This window comes from Pongo abelii, chromosome 12 (genome assembly GCF_028885655.2).
Source record: "Pongo abelii isolate AG06213 chromosome 12, NHGRI_mPonAbe1-v2.0_pri, whole genome shotgun sequence".
Taxonomy (NCBI): Eukaryota; Metazoa; Chordata; class Mammalia; order Primates; family Hominidae; genus Pongo; species Pongo abelii.
In genome coordinates, this window is record NC_071997.2 from 41,361,521 (window position 1) to 41,383,244 (window position 21,724).

Genomic DNA, 21,724 nt, shown 5'->3' on the forward strand with positions numbered 1-21,724 from the left:
TCTGGTCAGTGGGCATCCTGGTGGCGTAAAACATAGTAACAAGAAAAGGAAGAACATGTAGATGGTCATTGCTTTTCAGGTGCATTGCAGAGGCTTCTCTCTGAAGGGTGACTACAGTTCTATATGGCCATGTCAGTCCACCAGCATTCATTCATTCATTTATTCATTCATTCAGTCAACACATATACATTGCTTGGCAAAGTGCTTCTGAGATGCGACCAAAATAAAAACCCTGCCAGGATTCATTATGGCTATGGTCTCCCTCTACTAAACCTCACATCCATTTTTGTATTTGATGTGTCCTGCAAACTGCTGTGTAAATGGGAGTTTTATGAGCAAATAGAAGGACCTGGCAATAATGCTGCCGTCTTAAGGAACAGAAGAGCCTGTTGTTGCACAGTAGAGAGCCAGGGGCAGAAATCGGTGAAATCAGCTCCAACACTGCCCCTCCCCCAATACACCCCAGGCACACTTCTGCTTGACAGATGCCAAGGCCTGGATGCCGGGACTGGGTTTCCAAGATACCACCCCATTTGTAAGGTGGCACTACAAGGATTCCTCAAGTCCTGAATTAATTCCACATAGCAGATAATCCTGCATCACAGATTTGGAGTTTAAGCAACAGAATCTGCATTTGTGAACTCCTAGGTGCTAACAGTTCCGGCAGTTCTCTGAGCCATGCAGAAGACTGGGTCATTGAGTTTGGGAATGAGATTGCCTAGGGGGCTGAGAATAGGAATGGCAAAATGTGGTCGGGGTTCATTGCTGAGGTGAACAAGTAAGCTCCCAAGTCTCAGAGAGCAGCATCCCAGCCACAGACCATGCAGGCATGTACCAAGAAAGGAGAGGAAGCACTGGTCCTCTTGCTCCTGTGTAGGCTGGCATGTGGATCCACCCCTTCTCAAGGTATCACACAAGTGCAGGGGCCAGAGGAAACCAGGGGCTGCAGCGGTAAGGGTCAATGTGGGGTGGCCCCAAAAACAGCTCTCCTGACAAAGTTTTGTGGCTTTTTTTGTTGCTAGGCTGCTTCAGGTATCACTCAGGGATGTAGAAGACTGTCTCATAGGTCTTGACTGTAACTATCCGAGTCTGAATAATGGCTCCCAAAGACATCCACAAATCCCTGGAACCTGAGAATGTTACCTTACACGGCAAAAGGGACTTTGCAGATGTGATTAAGTTGAAGATCTTGGAATAGTGAGGTGGTCCTGGATTATCTGAGTGGGGCCTTAACGTAACCACTGGGGTCCTTATATGAAGGAGACAAGAAGGTTAAAGAAGGGATAGCCATGTGACGATGGGGCAGACACTGGAGTGATGGACTTTAAGTGGAGGAAGGGTCCACAAGCCAAGGAACGTTGGCCACGTCCAAAGGCTGGAACAGACAAGGAAGCTGATCTCCACAAAGCCGTGCCGAAACCTTGACTTTAGCCCATTGAAACAGATATCAGCCTTCTGGCCTCCGGAACTGTGAGAGAATGCATTTGTGTTTTGTTTTAAGCTACCAAGGATGTTAGAGCAGCCATGTGAAAGGGGTGCTGTTTGCATGAGAAAAGCAGGAAGACAGAGAGAGGAACTGTGTCAGCCTCCTGGTCTGTGGGGAGCCACATCCCAGGAACCCCAACCTCTGCCTTCTGCTGGGAAACATTCTCCTGGTCTCCCAGTCTGGAACACCTCCCTCAAATCCCAAAAAGACAATGGTGGGAATCCTCCGAGGTCCAGCAGAGCCTTGGGACAAGATGCAATCTTTCGCTAGCCCCAAGTGGGTGGGTTCATCCACCCTCAGCTCCAGCAGGTAGGCCCTTCTGAATCTCAGGCTGGCTGGATAGGTTCCAGACGCAGGAGGGAGCCCCCCCACCCCCTCCAGCAGCTGGAGTGTGTGCTGGAGATCTGGGCATGGGCTTGCCCAGGCAAAGAGTGGAGAAGCTTTTATAGGAAAGCTGTAAAAGCAAGCAGGGTTGACCTGGGCACTCCCCCAGTTCCCATGAGTCTGAGGCCCATGACTGGCTCATTGATTGCTTGAACAAGCACACATCAGAGGCATCCAGATCAGAGTGGAAGCTGCTCAAGGCTCAGTTGATCCCTGAGCCACCAACATTATCCTGGAGGTTCTCATCACAGAGTATGGGAAATGCCATACTGGGCTGTGGGTCTGCAGAAATCCTCCAAAAGATGCAGAAACAAGTCCAGGTGAAAATGGAATGCTTCCTGGTGGCTCATTTTGTTCCAGCCTCAACCCAAAGGTATCTATCATAATATTTCTTGTACAATGGGTTGTGCAGTGGGGGGAAGGGAGATGCTTTACAGGCGTACTGTGGGGTGAGGTACATTTCGTAACAGCTTTTGTTTACTGAGATGGCTTTCTACTGACAAAGAAAAAAGTCCCGAAAAGAAGGGGGCCTGTTAATTGTTTGCTTCCTTTTGCTTTTTTGGTTACAACAGTAAAAACTGTCCTTCAAATTTAGTCCCAAAAGACATCAGAGTTTGACAATGACAAGTGGGGAATAGACGTTCCTGGGCTATCAGCTTCGCAGCTCCCTCCTCTACATGTGGGCTCGGGGACACAGAGCTGGTCCCTGCCCAGTCTCAGAGGCCAGAGAATCAAGTTCTGGGTGTGTGAGACTGATGGGACAGGCTTCCCCTGACCGAGTTGGGCAACTTGGGGCTTTTAACTGCCTTGGGAATGAGGGTGGGTGCCTTAAATGAGGAACTAAGACAGGCCCTCATTTCCCAGCAGGGATGCCGCTCAGCCTGCAGAGTTCCCTGTTCCCAAGGCTTGTGAAGCAGGGGACAAAAGAGGGGCCTTCCTCAGGACACTGTTGTGGGGTAGGGTGCTCACTCGCTCTCCTGTGTCCATGTATCCCTCTCCCCCTCTACTTCCCTCTCTTTGGGAACCCCCATGGGGCAAGTACAGGGAGATGGGAAGAAGTGGGTGGGATGGATCTGGGCTAATGACGAGGGCAGCCTCTTCCTCCCTCTGGTCTCCCTCCACCCTCTTCAGTCCCTAGTCCCTGCTGGGACCTGCTTCCTTAAAAGGTAACCCCTACGGCTCTCCTCGGCCAGTCTCTGCACACTGCGCCCATGGGTTCCTGATGCCACTGCCCTCGGAACATGCAGTCAGAGGCTCTGGGGAGCTAGAGGTTCAGGTGGGTGTAGAGAACGCCACACATATCCTCCCAGGGCAGCCAGGACATCCCATGGGGAGGCAAAGAGGGTCCTGTCCTGGGCTTCCTCCACACTCAGGCCACTTCCTCACCTGCCCACCAAGCAGCAGCGTGCATGGTTAATGGAAGTTGGCATCTCTTCCATCCATGTGAGGACCCACCAAGACCTACTAGCTAGGTCTACGATCCAGGTTCTAGATACCAGGGGTTAGGAGGGAAGGACCCCCAAGACCTACTAGCTAGGTCTACAATCCAGGTTGTAGATACTACGAGTTAGGAGGGAAGGCCAAGGAGTGCCATTCCCCAGGTTCAAATTCCAGCTCCAAGACTCATCCTCCGTGTGCCCTGGCATAAGTCAAGGTGCCCTCAGCTTCCCTATCCTTAAATGGCAAGGTTTCATACTTGCCTTTAGAGCTGCTTGTGAGAATTAAATGATACCTGGTTGCCAAGGGCTTTGCACCAGCCCTAGTATGCGGTAGTGCCAGTTACAGAGGAGGAAACAGAGGCTCAGGGAGGTTGAGCACCTGGACTAAAGAAAGGAGTGGAATTTGAGTCCAGGAGGTCAGGCTGTCTTTCCGAGAGGCGACACCCACCAGCCTTTGGTGGGCTCGAGGACACATAGGGCCTGCCATCCACACTGCTGGCATGCATCAGGTGGTGTCAGGTGGGTCCTCGCACAGTGAATCCTGAGCAGAGGGCAGGGGGACGAGGGGGCGGCTGGAGCCCAGTTCGCTTTTGCGAAGCACTTCCTGAACTGCACATTCAGTTACCACAAAATGAGTCAAGGTCCCTTTTAAGTGGCTTGCTGAGCTTCCCTCTGATCTGGCACTGTCTCCCCAGGATGGCCGGCAGCAGGCTTCCCTGACGAGCTGTCAGGCCTGGCACCGGAGCCCCTTCCCTGGGCACCAGCTCTGCACGAGCACCACTTTACTCCTCCTCATGACAATTCCATGAGGCAGGAGCTGGTCTTGTTTCCACTTCAAGTGGGGAAACTGAGGCTGAGAGAGGTTGGGTGAATTGCCTTGGGGTCACACAGCTTAGTCAGGGTCAGAGCTGCAACCTGAACTCTGGCCTGTCTGGTTCTTAGCTGTTTCGCTTGCTCTTCTGCCTGGCTCACGGCAGTGAAGGGACCCACGCTCACCTTCACTGCCTGGGTCAAGTAGCTGCCTGGGACCTCTCTATGGGCCCATTTGCAAATCAAGGATGGGGAAGTGAGGCTGTGGGGATGAAGCATTAGAAGCAACTTCTTATGTCCCAGAAGGAAACAGGGGACTGTGCTTTCTAGGATGAAAATACAAGGACCCCCTGATGGACTAGTGTCCTCCCTATGGATTGAGTCCCTCTAAGAAATGGGTTGCTCTCCCCACAAACAGGCTCAGCTTAAAGACCTTGTGTTTCCTGGGCAAGGGAGGCACCCACAAAAGGCCTTCACTAAAACCCGGCTTCAGGCCCAGGGCCCTGGTCTGGATGCAGAGGAGGCCTCAGCTGGGAAGGGTCCTTCCTCCTGGGGCTTGGGGGGTGGGGGTCACGCTCTCCTGGAAATGGGCTGCCCCAAGACCCATATGAGTCTTACCCCAGTGTCTCCTTTAGGGTCCTGGAGCAAGAAGGAGGGATTCCCAGTGATATCTGGTGAGTAAGAGAGAAAAGGAAGCGGGTACATCCAGAAACACAAGCACAGTCTGTGAACACCGTCAGACAAGAGGGCCTGAATGGCTCCTGTGGTGATTGGGTCTTTTTGTTTGCTTTTGTTTTTATCATTGTTGTTTTGAGTCAGTTTAGGAGTTTTTTTAGTAATGACTACTGGGAAACTCAGAGGGAAACACACACACACACACACACACACACACACACACACACACAAACACGTGAAAGAACAACAATGCGGGGTGATGACCACGGCTCAACCAAATGACATTTTCATCATCCTGACACATCTTGTTGAAACGGAAACAGATCTGGGCCTAAAGTCCTCACATCATTTTTCCTGATTCTCTTTGTCTGTTTTTAAAAGTAACTTTCAGTTAGAGAAATAATGCATAGCCCTCCTTATAAAATATTATGACATGATAAATAAGGCTCAAGAACTCCTTGGCTGCTGTCTGGACCACGGGTCCCTCCCCAAGCCAGCCACTGAGCTCTATTTGCTGTGGGTCTTTGCAGTCTGCGTCGAACTTTTTAAGCATTTCATTGCTACTACTTAGCTTTTGGGAGTGAATTCAGTGCTGGTGACTGAAGCGTATGCTTAGAGAACAGTGTCCCCTCAATGCGTCTCTCCTCAGAAGGGCGCAGAAAGGTCTGAATTGCCCTGAGAGTTTTCCTCCAGACAATAGCTCAGCCGTCTGTGCCCAGCCATGTTTGCAAAACTTTCTCAAACACGCCTCAGCTAGTCCTCCACAGTCTAAGCCTAAGCTGCTGGGATAGACATTTATATTTTGCAGATAATGAACAGAAGTATTCACAGAGTTAAGAGTCTTATACAAAAGTATCTATCCTGGCTGGTTTTTCTACTATAGCAGGGACTCCTTTCCTCCAAGTCCCGCCTCCACACCGAGGTCTCAGGTGGCGAGGGCCTTCCAGGCATAAATGTCCCACACCCATGCGCCTGTCAGAGTCCTCACACTCCCTGACCAACCTGCCTAAGTTCCAGGAAGCTCTGGGCCTGTGTTCTCCCAGGGAGGGGGGCTTCCCATCTAGTCCCTCAAACCAGGAGCCCGGGGGTATTTGTGAGGTTCTGGGAGATTCTAGGAGACCATAAATACCAGACCTTTAAGCAAGCATCGTCAGCAGCTGGTGATAAAATTGAAGGAAAGAGACACAGCAGCCTGCATTCCAACCCTCCCCGCTCCACACCCTCCAAACTGAGTACCTGGGGTTGCAGGGAGGCAGGGCCACCAAAGTCCCCAGTGGGACTGCAGTGTGGCTCTGAGGATGGAGTTGGATATTGTAAGGTTGGCAGCAACTCAGGCCAAGTGGGAACAGTTGGGAAAAGAGGTAGAAAGAAAAGATAGCATGAGAATCTCTAGGACGGGAGCCAGAACAGTCTTCCCAAAGAATATTGTGCAGACATGCTCTGCACACAAACCTTCCCTTCCTACAGATCCAGAATATCTAGGAAGATTCATGTTCATCAGCATTTTGAAAGCCCTGAGAAGTCCTGCAATCATGGAATAATATAATAATAATGATAATAATAGCCCAAGATTTTCTAAACTTACTAGTCCAGAGAACTCTTTTCTAGCAAAATGCCTATTGCTGTCTCCCCATGGAGCACATGTTGTGACTGCTGGCCTGGCCTATCTGGGGTAAGGAGCAATATTGGTCACAGTGCTTCTTAAGCAGCTGTGAACTTCCACAGCCTCACTGCAATGGCCCTGGTGCCCAATCTTACTTCTAATAGGTTAGACAGATGCAATGTCTAAAACCCTAGATTACTGATAACACTTTTAGTGATGACTTAGATCTCAAACTATGGGGTCTCAAACTATGGCCCGTAGGCCAAATCTGGCCCTCTGCCTGTTTTTAAAAATAAAGTTGTATTAAAACACACCTTCTGCCGTTCCTCTATGTATTACCTGTGGCTGCTTCATGCTACAATGGCAGAGTTGAGCCGTTGTGATAGAGACCATGCAGCCCAGCAAAGCCTAAAATGTTTACTCTCTGGCCTTTAGAAAAAATGTTTGCTGAACCCTGGCTTAAACAGAAAATCAAAACTCACCTGAAGGATTGGTTCTGTAAAGTCTCAATGGCATGGGAAATTTAGATTTAAAATCTCTGCAATTTGGACCAATCCAGGTTCTGCCGCGGTTGTGTTGTTGATGTAACGGGCCCAGACTACGGCTCAAGTGTAGACAAGGGTGTGTGTGTGTGTGTGTGTGTGTGTGTGTTCATGGAGAGACTTGGAAAAGGAACAGGACGGGGAGGAAAGAGAAATGCTTTATGGCTTAGGAATATTGAATTTGGAACCAGAGCAGGGAAAGTTGTGCCACCCTATAAGCCTCAGCTTTGGTTGTGTGGGAAACCTGGGGCTAATGTAGCTGATGGCACAGGGTTGTTGTGGGCAGAAAATGAGCTCCTGTGAGCAGCGCACCTCCACTGTCTCTAGGAGACTCAGCAAGTCCTGGGGACTCCTCTGCATTTCTTGTTCAGTGCCCAGTGTGCATTAAGTGCTCAAAAAATGGGCTCCTATTCGGGAATCATTCAAGCGACACACAATCTTATTTGGGGAACAGACAATATCTGGGCAAGATAAAACTTCCTTCTTTCCTTTCAAGGTTGGACATTATGTGCTAATTTGGGTCATCTCCTGAGTGTGACCTTCAGCCAGCCATTGGTCACTTTACGTGCAAGTAGGGCATGAGTGGCGTTCCATGTATAAACCGCGTGACAGCTCGGAAAGCAGACGGTCCTGTAAGTGTAACCCACAGACTGAAAATGACCCACGGCAAAGGGCAATGCGTGCATGACTTTTATGCTGGAATTCATGATGGAACATTCTGGATTCCTCCCAGCAAACCTGAGCTGGCCTGCTCTGTTGGCCAGCGAGGTCTGCCCAGAGAGACGCTGGTGTTTATCTGCCACATCCTTTAGTTTTTATTGCACTCAGTCGCCTTGTATATTTAATGAGGAAATTTGCTGAAATGGTTACTAAGCCGCAGGGGGAAGAAAAGGAAGGAGGTGGGGAGCCACTCTCCGACCCTGAAGTTGGCAAAGTTGCCTCATTAATCAGACCTGTGCTGGGATACGACGTTATTCATGTTTAGGGCATTAAAACTTGAAACTAAAATTGTAGCAGGCGGTAATTTGAGTACAGGCAGCCTGTCTCTCTGCGATAGATTTATGATGTTTACTCAACAATGGATGGGAACTTTCAGGGAAAGACTGACCGCCCCCAACCCCCGCTTTTTCAAAACACATTGTCAGGCAACAGTGATCAAGTTCCCAATTTTTGTGTGAGTATGCAGAGCCTTTTTAAAAGTCTTCAGGGTGATAAGAGCAGACTGTATTCGATCTTCCCCATTCTGAGCTCAGCGGAAGTAGGAAAATATGCAAGGCAGATGGAATGAGCTGTCTACCAGGCAAAGGGTGGTTGCCACGCTCTCTGACTACACTGCTCTTCCTGATATGACCGGTGCAGTGCCACCCCCACTGGCCACTGTGTCACCTCATCAGGACCTCAAAGAATTCCCAAAAAAAGCTTCCATGTTCCCGGCTGAGGGTCTTGCTTTCCCGTGCTTCAAGGTTACAATTCTTGGAACTGATTGCTGGGAATTTCAGGAAAGTGAGGGTTCCCATTTTCCAAGTTTTCCCACCTCCTTTCTGTCATGACACACAGACAGACAGAGGCCACATCCATCTGTGTCAGTCCAGGCTGACTTTGCCTTCAGGTCTCACATAGCAAAGGAAGAGGCATCAGCGCGGCCTTGGGTCTTGCCACTCAGATGGGAAGCCCCTTCTGTAAGAGGATTCCTTTAAGATGGGGCACAGAGAACATTTATACTGCACTTGGACAGGAAGGCCCCCAAGTGCATGAAAGCACTTCAGAGTGTTCATCTTCTCTCCCCGGCACAGGTGTAGCAGGGGTGAGACCCAGTTCTGGTCACTCTGGCTGTTAGCTTTGCTTTTAGCTTTGCCCTGGGCCTGGTGTGTTGGTGATGAATTGCAGATAATACCACCAACCACATAGGGCTGTTTTGCAAACTAAGTTGACATTTTAAGCAGTTTGGTTAAACAAACCGACTTTGAGTATGGGCTCTGCCACCTCCTAAGGGAGTCATTTTGGGTAAGTTACTGGCTCCCTCTGATCTTTATTTCACCATTGTGAGAAGGGATGAAGCTATTATCTGCCTCACTGGGCCATTGCTGAGTATGTGGAAGTGCTTTTTTTTTTTTAAGACAAAATATGCTCGTAGCTTTTCAATAAATGTTAGGTTCTATTCTCAATATTATGGAAAGATGCACTTCTTGAATTTGGGGAAGAAACAAAGGAGATTGTATTTTATGCCAAAGTCATAAGCACTGACGCATATCAAACCACAAATATTTCTATCATCCAGGCTCTGGGGGGATCGACATGCCACCCCATCATGTGACACTTAGATAAAGGATATGAAAGCCCTGCCTAGAGTGGACACTATAATTTTGTAAGCTTTTCTTTAAGAGGGTCTCTGACTTTCCAGTCTTCTGTGTTTGTTTTGTCATTTAAGTTCGTGTGCTGCAACAGATTTAAAGTAGACACTACTTCCCTCTGCCCCGCCCGGTGGTTAAACATGAGAATTTTTCAGTTTGAACTAAATACAAGAAATATTAAGTTAGACTTAAAGAAATAGCCCCCAACTTGCAACAAGTGGGGCAGTAAATAAAGGGAGCCCTTTTCTACAGGGGCTGAATGGGAGAGGAGAGCTAAAGGAGTTTGGGAGGTGAAAGCAACTGTAATGATTTATCATCAGGGAAGACTTATTTACCCATGGAAGGAATACTTTAAAATCTACCTTTCTCATAATAAGGTATGTTCATATGCACAGCACAACTTACATACAAGTATTTATGTAGTTTTGCAAGGAGCTTGCAAGGTTAGAAACACACACACACATATGATCTATGTTCAGTAACACTACCTATGCAGTCTTTGAAAAACTTCTATAGATCATCTGGCTAGGGAACTGTGAGTCTCATCTGTACCCACATGATCCCAAAGAGGAGGGGCCCCATAGAAACAAGAACCAACCAACAAAAAGCAGTGACAACAGGCACCATGACAACAAAAGGAGTTTTAAAGTGCATCTTGAAATAGCACACAATTTTCCAATTTAAATAGTTTGGAATGAATCAAAGGGAAAAAAGCGTTAATTAGATACAACTGAATTTCTCAAAAGTATATTAACACAGCCTACAAATAAATCCTCAAGTGTACCACTCTCAACAAATCTTGCATTGACTGATATTCTCTGTCAACTAGAGAGGATGCAGGTAGGAAAATGAATGAAATTTTCATTCTTCAGTGTTTACCTGATGTCTCAGGTTGTTTGCTTTGGGGGCGTGGCTGTTTGCAGGGCTATGGGAATTTGTGAAACACTTTGCTAGTAAAGCCAGCTGAGGCCTTCAGGACCAAATCGCCAAATGAATGACAGAGGACCCTTGCAGTAGCTTTGTCTGTCTGCAGAGCGGACTCCTGTGAGTGTTCATAACATTTAAAGAAGTAACATGCCAGGAGAACGGAAAAGGGTGCTAATGATTTACAAGCGAAGATAAGATATTATTAGGAGTACAAGGTCAATCAGATAAAGATACCATACACACAACTTGGACTTGGGCCCATTCTTTAATTTATTCTGAAAGGAAGAGGAGGAGGAAAAGATGGGGCCTGAGAGTGTTAGCAATTGGCTTCCCGCAAGCTGCCTGTTTTAACACTCTTTGTGATTTATTTCAATCTCATCTTTTAAAAAGGTACGGCAATTTGTTCCATTTTCCTGCTTCCTTCTCCTCTTCCTCTTTCTTCTAAGATGGCAGGGAGAAACTTTCTTACAGGTCCCATCAACACTGCCGTATAGCTTAGAAGACTGGAGATATTTATTCTCAATGTCCTCAGTTTACTTTCCAACAGGAGCATTATTTGAAAGACGGTCTGCCCGCATTCAACTGAACAGACACAAATGCAGATATGAATAGTGAGGGGAGAGAGTGGTTTGAAGGCTGGGGTTGCTGTCAGGTCTGATGAACCCTCCAGCACTCGCCACCATCAGCTACAATGTTGAGGAGACTCCATCACAACTTCAGATCAAGAGTGTTTCTTTGTTTCTCCAAACCTTCCAAAGCACTTTATGGACCTTGTGTTTGGACAACACCTCCATGAAGCTTGGAAGTCAAGAAGTCACATCTTCATTAAACAATTCAGGAAATTACAGGGCAGAGGTGAAATATGACCTTCGAGGGAAAAGCTGGCGGTGGAGCCCAGGCCTTCGTTTTGCTGGGATGGTTCCCTGCCGTTATTCTCCTTTCTCACGAAAGGATCCTGCACAGTCAATTTACGGCATTTGTAAATAAAAGCGGCTGTGTCAGCCTCCTGCTTGGAGAAAGGCAGGCAGCACCTTGAATGCTGACAGTGTATCTCAAGCTTACTCTATACTTCCATTACAATATCTCAGAAGTTATAACAGATAAAAACGGGGCGAGGTGGTCAAGGTAAGACTGGGGTCAGCAGGACAATGGCGTGTGAGGAGTTTCTCATTAGAAAACACAAATGGGGATTTGGATTGGTTGTTTTTCTTGTCTCAGAAATCTTCTTCAGAATGACTTCCCCACCCCTGCTTTGCCTTTGAAAGTTTTGCCATGTTTGAATTGGCATACTTACACATTGTAATGATTTTTCTTTCATCAATTAAAAACAAAGCTATGTTTGGGCCAAGTGTCTCCTGAAGCAAAGTTAAGAAACAGAATAAGAAGGTTTTGAGTCATGCACAAGACTGAAAATTAGCTAATAAAAACCCTTTTCCCCCCTATTTCCTCAAAAGTCAGTTCTCAGAAAAACAATTCTGGATGCACCCTGTTTACCAGCAAGGTTAAAAGTTCAAGAAAAGAAAGACATTACAATATTTACACTCAGGCAAATCACTGTTCATCTACTGCGTCTGACCCTGCAGATTTGGGAGCGGGCCCCTGTCCTGCCTGTCAAAGGGAGAGGAGGCAGTGTCTGGCTGGCTGGCCCTGTATTTGCTCCTGTTGTCTCACTCTCTGCCACCAGTTTTGTTTTTTGTTGTTTGTTTGTTTTTGTTTTTTTGTTTTTTCTAAGACTGCCGGCATCCCTTCTTTCTAGATTGTCTTGTCTTTCTTTTGATATTTTATTTTCATGGATAAGATTGCTAGGACCCCATCAGAGTATTTTTCTGATGGCACGATGCTACTACTTTCTGATATATTTATTTCATTCTCAATATTTGAATCTATGAATTAAAATAATAGTGATAATAGCCACCATTTATTGGGTTTGTGCTTCGTGCCAGGCATCATGCTGAGTGGGTTCTCGCATTATTGCAAAGATCCCTCTGTGCTGCTGGGGTAGGTGTCATTCTCCCAGTTTATGGGTTTGGAAACCAACGCTCAAAGAGCTCCAACAACTAGCAGGAGGCTAAGCAGACTAGACCTGGGCACTTCTCCACTTCCTCAGCCTTCCAAGAGGGGCCCCAGCACTGATCTTCAGTCTTCAGACCTAGGTCGTTCTTGCCTCAGGGAGAGACAGATCAAGGAAAGTCAGGTGGTTGTTAGCTAACAAGAGCAACGTTCTTCCAGAGGGGCAACAGGTGAGGGCCAGGGCTGAGGGCCATGCGGGCAGTGGGCAGGGAGCTCCTGCTTCTGGAGGCCAGATGGGCCACCCCTCCACCCATCAGCATCTTGCAGCCAGGCAGATCCCTGTGGAGGCCCGACAGTGACAGAAAGAAAAGCCCCCAGCAGCCCAGAATTGGCCTCATTGAGAGTGTCCCCAGGGAGAGACATATTGGGAATGCCAGCAGCCCAGAAGGCTGGAGAGGGAGCTCATTGCTTCTCCATCACAGTCACTGCACACAAAAGTTGGAGCCAGAAGCATCCACAAGTGCCCCTATCCAAGCAGGGCAGGAGAAAGGAAATCCATTCAGTGATTCCTCCCTCCCAAGGCCTGACTATGCAGCAGGAGCTAGCTGGGCTAGAGAGACACAGCCCAGGGCCCATCCTCAACAGTCAGGGTGCTAGGTGGATCTGGTCGATGCTCACTGCCTGTGGGCCTGAGGCCTCGTCCCACACAGCAACACCATTGCACCCAGTGGCTTCCCAGTGCAGCCACAGTGGATGCCCAGGGACAGACAAGGGTGAGGCCCTCCTCCCCACCAGCTCCCAGGGCATAGACATACCACAAACATACATACTGCAAACACACAGAGGCTTATCCTGTGGTGGTGCCATGTGGAGCCATGCTTGAGTCTGCAGTGGGTCTGGGAACAACCACAAACAAGCTCAGGAAGCACACATGGCATCACATGTCACCTATAGCCACTCCACACACCAACACACATGCGCACAGGTACCAGCATATACCCACCGCACACACCCACACACATCACAAACACCTCACTCCATATGCAACATAGACACCCACCCCCAGCCACACACAATGCACATGTATCACAAATATACATACTGCATACACACACACGCTACAGAACCCTACTCTCATACTGCACACGTCATACCCACATCCAGCCACATCACATACTACATCCATGCACACATCCACTAAGACACCCACACTTATATCCACCCATGCATTCCCACACAGCTACCACACCACACATGCAAAACACACAGGCATGTATGCACAAGCATACATACATACCATAGATGTGCACTCACAGATGCACGCAACCACCCCACGTGCATACAGGCACCCATGCACCAGATACCCCGTGTCCTCTTCTGCACCCACACCTGTGTCACACATGCAGGTACACAGAACCCATATGACCATGTCACACACCCATACCCACACACCCCGAACACACACATGCTTGAGTGCACACTTTCGTTCTCACCCCCCCATGGCTGACTCTGTTTCTAGTAAGGCAGCCTTTCCAGAACTGTCGAGGAACTGCCAAACACCCTTCCTTTTAGAGATGACCGTGCGTTGAGGAGTCAGTGTTTGTAAAGCAACTTCTTGGGGAAATATAATAGCAGATATAAGGTAATATAAGTGAGGGTATCCAAGCCAGATAGGAATCGTCAAGCGAGGGCACGCTTGAGAGTGAAAGGTGGAGCTGAAAGGAATTATGAACTCATTTCTAATAGGCATGGACAGGACCACCTTGAGTGAACTCGGGTGCATGGTCACCTTGCCTACAGGGACTAGGGACAATGCTTACAGAATCAGTGTGTCTGCTGCCTATCAACCCTCTCGGATATAAAATAATGGGATAGGAATTGGTGGCGAGCGCTGGAGGTAGAAGAGTCGTAGTTTTTGATGGTATATTTTCCTGATTTGTGCATTCCCTTCTGAGATTCCCTTCTGGCAGGTGGAACTCATTTCTCACTAATTTACTTGCTGCATGTTGGTAATTCTCAAATGTTCCATCCCCCGCTCCATCTCCATGGAGGCCTGCCTGGGGGCCCAGGAGTCCCTGTCTGATGTTTCCACCCTCTGACCAGCGCCTCTGAAGAATAAAGACCGAATTCACTCCTCTAACAGGTACTCAGCACCTAGCTGAGGCGAGCATAAAGAGCAGAGCTAGCAACTGTGACAGCCCCCTGGGATCTTGTGGAAATGCAGATTCTGGTGCTAGGGGGTCAGGGTGGGGCCTCTCTCTTTTTGACCCAGCAACATCAATTTAATTATTTATTTATTTATTTATTTATTTATTTATTTATTTATATTTATTTTATTTATTTTTTTTTTGAGATGGAGTCTCACCCTGTCACCCAGGCTGGAGTGCAATGGCATAATCTCGGCTCACTGCAACCTCCACCTCCTGGATTCAAGTGATTCTCCTGCCTTAGCCTCCCAAGTAGCTGGGATTATAGGCATGCGCCACCACACCTGGCTAATTTTTTGTATCTTTAGTAGAGACCGGGTTTCACCATGTTGGCCAGGCTGGTCTTGAACTCCTGACCTCGTGATCCACCCGCCTCAGCCTCCCAAAGTGCTGGGATTATAGTTGTGAGCCATCATGCCCAGCCACAACATCACTTTTGAGTAGTGGGCAGTTTTCAGAGAACAACATCCACCCTCATCCCAGCCCATGTAGATCCTCACACAGCCCTGGTGCGAGGCAGGGCCAATGGAGGCCACCAGTGTCCCCTTCTGAGGAGACTCCAGTGGGGTCTGCAGCAGGAAGGGGAGCCAAGCGCTCAGCACCCATCAGTCAACTTCCAGTCGCCCTGTTTTCAGCCATTGTCTGGTGTCACCCTTCCCAACTGTTGCTTACTGTTCACAGTCCTTTTTAAGGAAGAATGACATTTGATTTTACACACCTACAAAATACAAAATGGCAGCATAATAGAGGGATAGGGAGAAGCTCACTGCTCTGGACTTAAATATGGGATGCAGCATCACATGACCAGTTTCGTGATATGGGAAAAATTGATTGTCCTCACTAAAACTCAGTTTTCTTAACTGAAACAAAGGGGTGATCACCTTGCCTCTGGGGCCTCCTATGCACACTGGAAAATAACATTGTAAACCACCAAAAATGTCTCCAGAGAAAGCTAGAACCTTAGATGGTAGCTGGGATGATTATAAAGGTGTACATTTATCAATCCATCTACGTAGACAATCATCACTGAACACACTAAGTACCCTAGACCCGAGTAGAGTGAGGCTGAGGTTCACGTGGGACTGAGGGAGAGGGAACTGAAATCTACCCCATTCCAGTATGGGCACTCAGGACAGCTTTCAAGATCCTGCTAAGTCACGTAAAGCATGAAACAGACCATGATTCCAGCAACATGAGGGGTAGGTGGATCTCTAAAAGGTAATCCAGGTCTTGCATTGGAGACAGCAGTCCTCCCTAAACACCTGTGAGGCAAAGCCCGCTATTCCTTCCCATGGACTATCTTCTACTTGCTTCTACTACATAAAAGCAAATATGACTCAAAAGTACTTTAGTTTTAATAAAACAGACATTTAAATCTGGAAATTTCAAGTAGAGCCATTTGTCAGAAAACCTCAGCAAAAATAAGCATGATGCAGCTTGTCTAGATCTGAAACCCTTGCTGCTTTGATAACTAAGTTAAAGAACTCAACACGGGGGTAGGCTTAGGTGAAGCCAGGTAGGGCTGTCTCAGCCACAGTGCACTTCTGAGCCAAGTGCTCACACACGGAGCAGGGGAGGAAAGCGGAGTGTTCCCACTAAGTTTCATCTCCACCAGGTTAGTTTTCTCCTCCTGCCATTTTTGATACAGTGAGAACATGTGGATCCAACAGCTTCTCAGGGGAAGGAGCTGCCTAAAGCCCATGTCAGAGAGCCCACATGTGGCCCTGTCAGCCTGGTCGTGGGCACAGAGCATGTGGCTCAATCCCATTCTTGCTGTAGTTCAAGTACGTGCAGATGTCACTTCAGACAAACTTGCAAACATCTTAGAGATACTGGAGAAAAAGGGAGACAGTCTGGAAGGCTGGGAATAAGCAAATGCCACCACCATTTTCCAGAGGAATGGATTCTAAAAACTACAGAAGAACAGACTTCCTCCAAGTTCCAAGAAAACCTAAAAGAGACACGAAATAAGGCTCGCAAGCTTTTGGGAAGAAAGTGGTGGTCTCAAGGAAGCAATATAAGTTCTCTAAGAGAAAGTCATTCCATGCTAACCTCATTTCCTGTTTTGACGAGCTTCACCAGAACAGTCGATTAGGGGAATGCCCCAGAAAGTGTGTCTTGATTTCAGTAAAGCCTTTGAAAACCTCTCACCCTATCCGATCTAAGATACAAAAGATGGGCCAGATGATGGTGTGACCAGGAGGACTTGCAATTGGCAGGACACTCATCTCCAAAGAAGGCCACCTCCTAGCTCATGGAAGTCCTGCTTGCCTTTGCTCCCTTTGCAGCTGCTGCAGACAGCCAGGCTGCTCCTGTGTCCCCAGTTGGACAGACAATTCCGTGCTTTCTGCCCACAGGCAAGTGTGGTTTGAAATGACTCTCTGCAGCTCTACCCATGAGAAGGTTGGGGACCCAAAAGTGAGGGTGTCAGCCTAGCATGGTTGGTTCTGCACAGGGAACATCCTTTGGAGTGACACAGGACCTTCTTCATGGAGAGCCATGGGACTCTGTCCTGTGTTCTGTCCCATTCACCATTTAAAAAACACCTTGGAGGCTGGGTGCGGTGGCTCACACCTATAATCCTAGCACTTTGGGAGGCTGAGGCGGGTGGATCACGAGGTCAAGAGATCGAGACCATCCTGGCCAACATGGTGAAACCCACCTTGGAAGGAGACATGGTAAATGAAGGCATATTTACCAAATCTGCAGATCACACAAAGCTCTGCGGAAGAAATGGCCCCCCAAAATTTAGGCACAAGGGTTAGAAACCCGGGATGGAACCAAAGAGAACAAATGTGAAGCTCTAGTGTCTATTAAAAACACAGTCCACTGTAGGATTAAAAATCTATGTCAGTTTGCTTCAAGTTATGCCACTAAGTACTTGAGTGTGGCCAGGGATGAGAGAACAAAACCTATATTTTTCAATGCTTTCAGCAATATTAAGCTCTGTCTTAGGGTGTTAGACAGGCTCTAAAAAGCCCTCCCTTCCTTATCTTATGGCCTTGTTAGGAGGACAAAATAAGTCAGAGATGGTAAAGTGCTTTGAAAAAGGGAAAGCTCTGAAATTCAAAATAGTATTATTATTTGTTGTAAGGTGCTTTCCCTCCAACAAAAGAAGAAAATCTGGCAGACTATGAGTGATAAGCAGAAAGTGATTCAGCTTTGGTTCTAATTCTCCATCTCTAACCCCAACGAGTCGAGTTTGCTGGGCCACCTGACTAAATCCGTGATCTCCGAAAGGTGGCACTTCTAGCGCTCTGCTTTTCCAAAAGTCTCGTAAATTCTTGGATTACACTAATTAAACAATAATTTAGAAAGCTTCTTTCTAGGACTGGGTCTTCAAAGATGCATACTGAGTAAACCAGCAGAATGAACACCAAAAGACTGAGGTCTGGGCCTTAGATTTTTACAGATACAATCATGCATTGCTAATGAGAGGGATACAGTCTGAGAAATGCATTGTTAGGCAATTTCTTTGTGATGCGAATATCAGAGTATACTTACACAATCCTAGATGGCATAGCCTACTACATGCCTAGGCTATATAGTATGGCCTATTGCTCCTAGGCTACACACTTGTACAGCATTTCAGTGCACTAAATACTGTAGGCAATTGTAACACAATGATAAGAATATGTGCATCTAAACATGTCTTCACACAGAAAAGATAATGCATTGTGCTACAACATTATGACAGTTGCAACATCACTAGGTGATAGGAATTTTTCAGCTCCATTATAATCTTATGGGACCACTATTGTATATGCAGTCCATTGTTGACTGAGACATTAGTGAGTGCATAACCGTATTTTCAATGCTTTTCAATCCTATAGTGCAGTGCTTTGAAAGTTTGTCACCCTTGCTGCTGCACAAGCCCTGCCTTGAAACATAGATGAAAATATACAGCAAACCCAAGACAGGAGGGCTTGTTAGTGAAGTTAACAGACGGAATTACCTTAAAGTCCCTTCAGACTCAGCAGGATTTCACTTGGCAGTTATAGGACTCCAGTTTCCCCTGGACCACACTAGCCAGTAGAACTTCCTGTGACCGTAGACATGTTCTGTATCCGCACAGTCCAATATGGCAGCCACAAGTCACATGTGGATATTTAAATTTAAAATAAAAAGGAATTTAAAAATTCAGTCCCTTGGTTGTACAAGCCACATTTTCAATGTTCCGTAGATATCTGTGGCTAACAGCTACCATATTGGATGGTATGCTGAGAGACCAATGTTTCTCAGTCTTGGCTATGCATTGAAATTACCTGCAGAGTTGTAAAAAATACTGATGTCTACACCCCCTCAATCCCCAGATTCTGTTTTGTGATTGGTCCAAGTGGATCCTGGGTGTCTGGATTTTTTATAACCCCTGGGTAATTCTAATGTCTGGCCAGGGTCAGAACTATTGCCTTAACCATCTAGAATTATGTGGTTACTTCTCTGTTGCTCTTTCTCCTAATATCCTTGTGAACTAACTATCCTGCAGGCATCATATGGGTTATGTCTGGTCCTCCCTGCACCTGTGACTTCCATCTTTTTGAGGTCATAAATAATGCTGGGGGTAAGACTGGGAAATGGTTAGAGAATGTGGTTTCATCCTGCTCAAAAACACAGAGGAAGAGTGATCACTTGGGTGGAGATGTTCTTCCCAGTGGAGCCCCTTGCACCTGGGCAAGGGTGTGTCCAGAGGGGCCGGAGTTATGTGTGTGTGTGAGCAACCCCTGGGGCAGGTCTGCCAACCCACAGTTGGGCCTGGCTCCTCACATCCTCAGGAGGATTGTCCCTGATGCCCATGTTACCCTTGTACACTGCCCTTGCACATGTTACCCTTGTATACTTCCTTCTCTTCTGCTAGAACCTAGCCAGGTAGAACCAGGGCAGTTAGAAACTCAGGTAGAGCCAGTTAGAAACTCAGGGCAGGGTGGAATCTTTGTATTCATCTCATCTGATCTTCTCAGTGTTCTGCTGGGGAAAGTAGCATCCAGAGACGCCCAGCTGAGGCTATTTCCCTCCACAACACAGTGGTCTTTATCTTCCAGGATGGCGGCAAATTACGTAAACTTTAGGAAGTTTATCGGCAAGGCAAAGCTTGGTTTCTGATGAGAACCTGACTGTTCAGACAGTAGAGAGTTCACAATCACCCTTTTCTGCTGGGTGATGTCCCAGAGGAAAGCCTGGGTCCTCACCCTAGTGAGACCATTCACCAGACTCAGATCAGTTTCCTTATCCACCAAACATGGTCAGAGCACTGGGCTGCTCAGCATCTCAGTGTGCCTGAGAAGTAATAAGAGGATGAACCCAGTCAGCACATAGTTGTTGATGAGGCTCAGATCTCAAACGCCGGGGACAGACCGGGAAATAAGACAGACCACAGTCTGCCTTTTGGGAGTGGAGTGAGAGACAGACAGATAATAATTGAACATTCAGGATAAGTGCTGATAATGGTAAGTCTATGAATAAAATAAAATAAAATCACAAGATAGAAATGGTGGGGAGGAAGGAGGGTTCTCTCAGGACATGGTGCTCAGGGAATTCTCCCTGAGAAGGGGACATTTGGATTGAGACCTGGATACGCATTGCAATGAACACTGTGCATGTACATAGGGGGTTTTGTGATCATCATCATGGCCTATTGGTAAACTAATTCCAACAAGTACAAAAGAGTAAACATGGTCATTTAAAATTATTCTTAGATGTTTGCTAAGCTTAAAAGTGAAGATTGCCAGAAAGTTCTAGAAGGCTCCTACTAATGGCCTGTCTGGCCATGTCCTCAGGAGGGGGTCAAATTGTCCTGCTTGAGGTTGGGGAAGAGAGTGGGATTACACAGAAGGAATGCTTCGACATTTCACCGTTTTATAGACTGTTCAGGTGCCGGTCCCAGAGTGTCGGAGTTCAAGAAAGCATTTAGGAAATTGGGGCATCTAAGTGAAATGGGATGGAGCCATCGACCATGATGAACTGTGCAGTGCACCCAACACTTCTTTAGCAGAGTCCACTCAGACTTGTCTAGAGGTGCTGGGTGGGGACTGGGGCTGAGCTGGTCCCATCCACTGTTTTGTCTCCAGAACCCAGCGCACAGCAGGCCCCTAAGAAATCCTTACGGGATGAATAAGTGAAGCAGTAAAGGATGTGTGAGGGGAGGGAGGCAGCAGAGATGGCAGATGTCTCTAGTGGAAAGCCCAAGGTTAATGGAGATCTTGGGGTCACAGTTTACAGGCCACGATCAGGGTGGGTGTGGAAAGAGGCTTCCAGATGAAGCCCGACGTTTCTCTCAAATGTCAGTCTGCCCACACTGACTCTACAGCAATCTGGAGAGGTATGAGAAGCAGCAAGGCAAGCGTGGCTGAGTTATGAGAGAGTCAAGCCCAACACACATTTAAAGATGTCAGATGAGCTGTGTGGATGTGCCAGGGTTCCCTCAAACACTATTCGATATCCTTTCAATCAGTGTTTAAAGATAGCTAATAAGCAAACAATTCTGTTTTCTTTAGTTTTGCTTTTAATGAAGGACAAGGGATTAAGACACATAGAGACTGGCCAGACAAATGGGAAACCGACCTGACCAGACCATGACCAAAATATCACAGGCAGACCACCCGCAAATGCAGAGGCCTCAGAGTCCACAGCGGGCGGTTGGAACCAGGCCCCAGGGAATCTTTCAGCTGCATTCTGGCTGTGATCGGCGGGCAACAGGTAGAGGTGCTGGAGGGGGCTGAGTCGTGATTTTCGGTGTCTGTCATATTCGATCAAGTGTGTCATAGAGCTTCCTGTTTCATCTCCCAGTTATTCTGAAACAAAAACATGCATGAAAAACACAGGTCACTGCCAGCCACACTGACAGTCGCTCTAGTACATGGAAACTGAAAAGGGAAAGACATATCATGAATGCCACAATAAGCCAGAGAATCAAATTTATCAGCATCTATTCAAATATTGACAAGCAACAAACATTACTGGCGGCAATGGTGGTGCGGGACATGGGGTGTCCACATAAACAGAATTCAGAAGAGACTGAAAAGGCAGATGTTCCCAAAAGCCTGCTGCTTTGTTTGGGGCCAGCCTGTGTGTTTATTGAAAAGTTGATTCAGTTCTGACTTCCTGGTCAGGGTCTGACTCCTGATGGGCCCTGAGGCTCTTCCCTTACATGCCCCTTTTGACTTGGATGAAGAGTCACACAAGGACTTACAGGATGGCACAGGTGTTTGCCCAGGTGGTGCCCTGCACTCCCCTCTCCAAAGGCCCAAAGAGACCCAATGAGAGATCCCCGTGGAATTCCAGCCCAGTGAGGTC

At 47.4% G+C, this 21,724-nt stretch overlaps 1 long non-coding RNA gene across 9 annotated transcripts in view; it reads right to left on the minus strand.

The window, feature by feature from the left end:
* The window catches only part of LOC103889758 (uncharacterized), a 268,260-nt gene that overhangs the window by 181,334 nt on the left and 65,202 nt on the right, over positions 1–21,724 (minus strand). For all 9 annotated transcript variants that reach the window (XR_010136256.1, XR_008522294.1, XR_008522292.1 and 6 more), the window contains exon 2: positions 20,993–21,222. This is a non-coding gene — a long non-coding RNA (uncharacterized LOC103889758). The remainder of the gene's footprint in view (positions 1–20,992; positions 21,223–21,724) is intronic.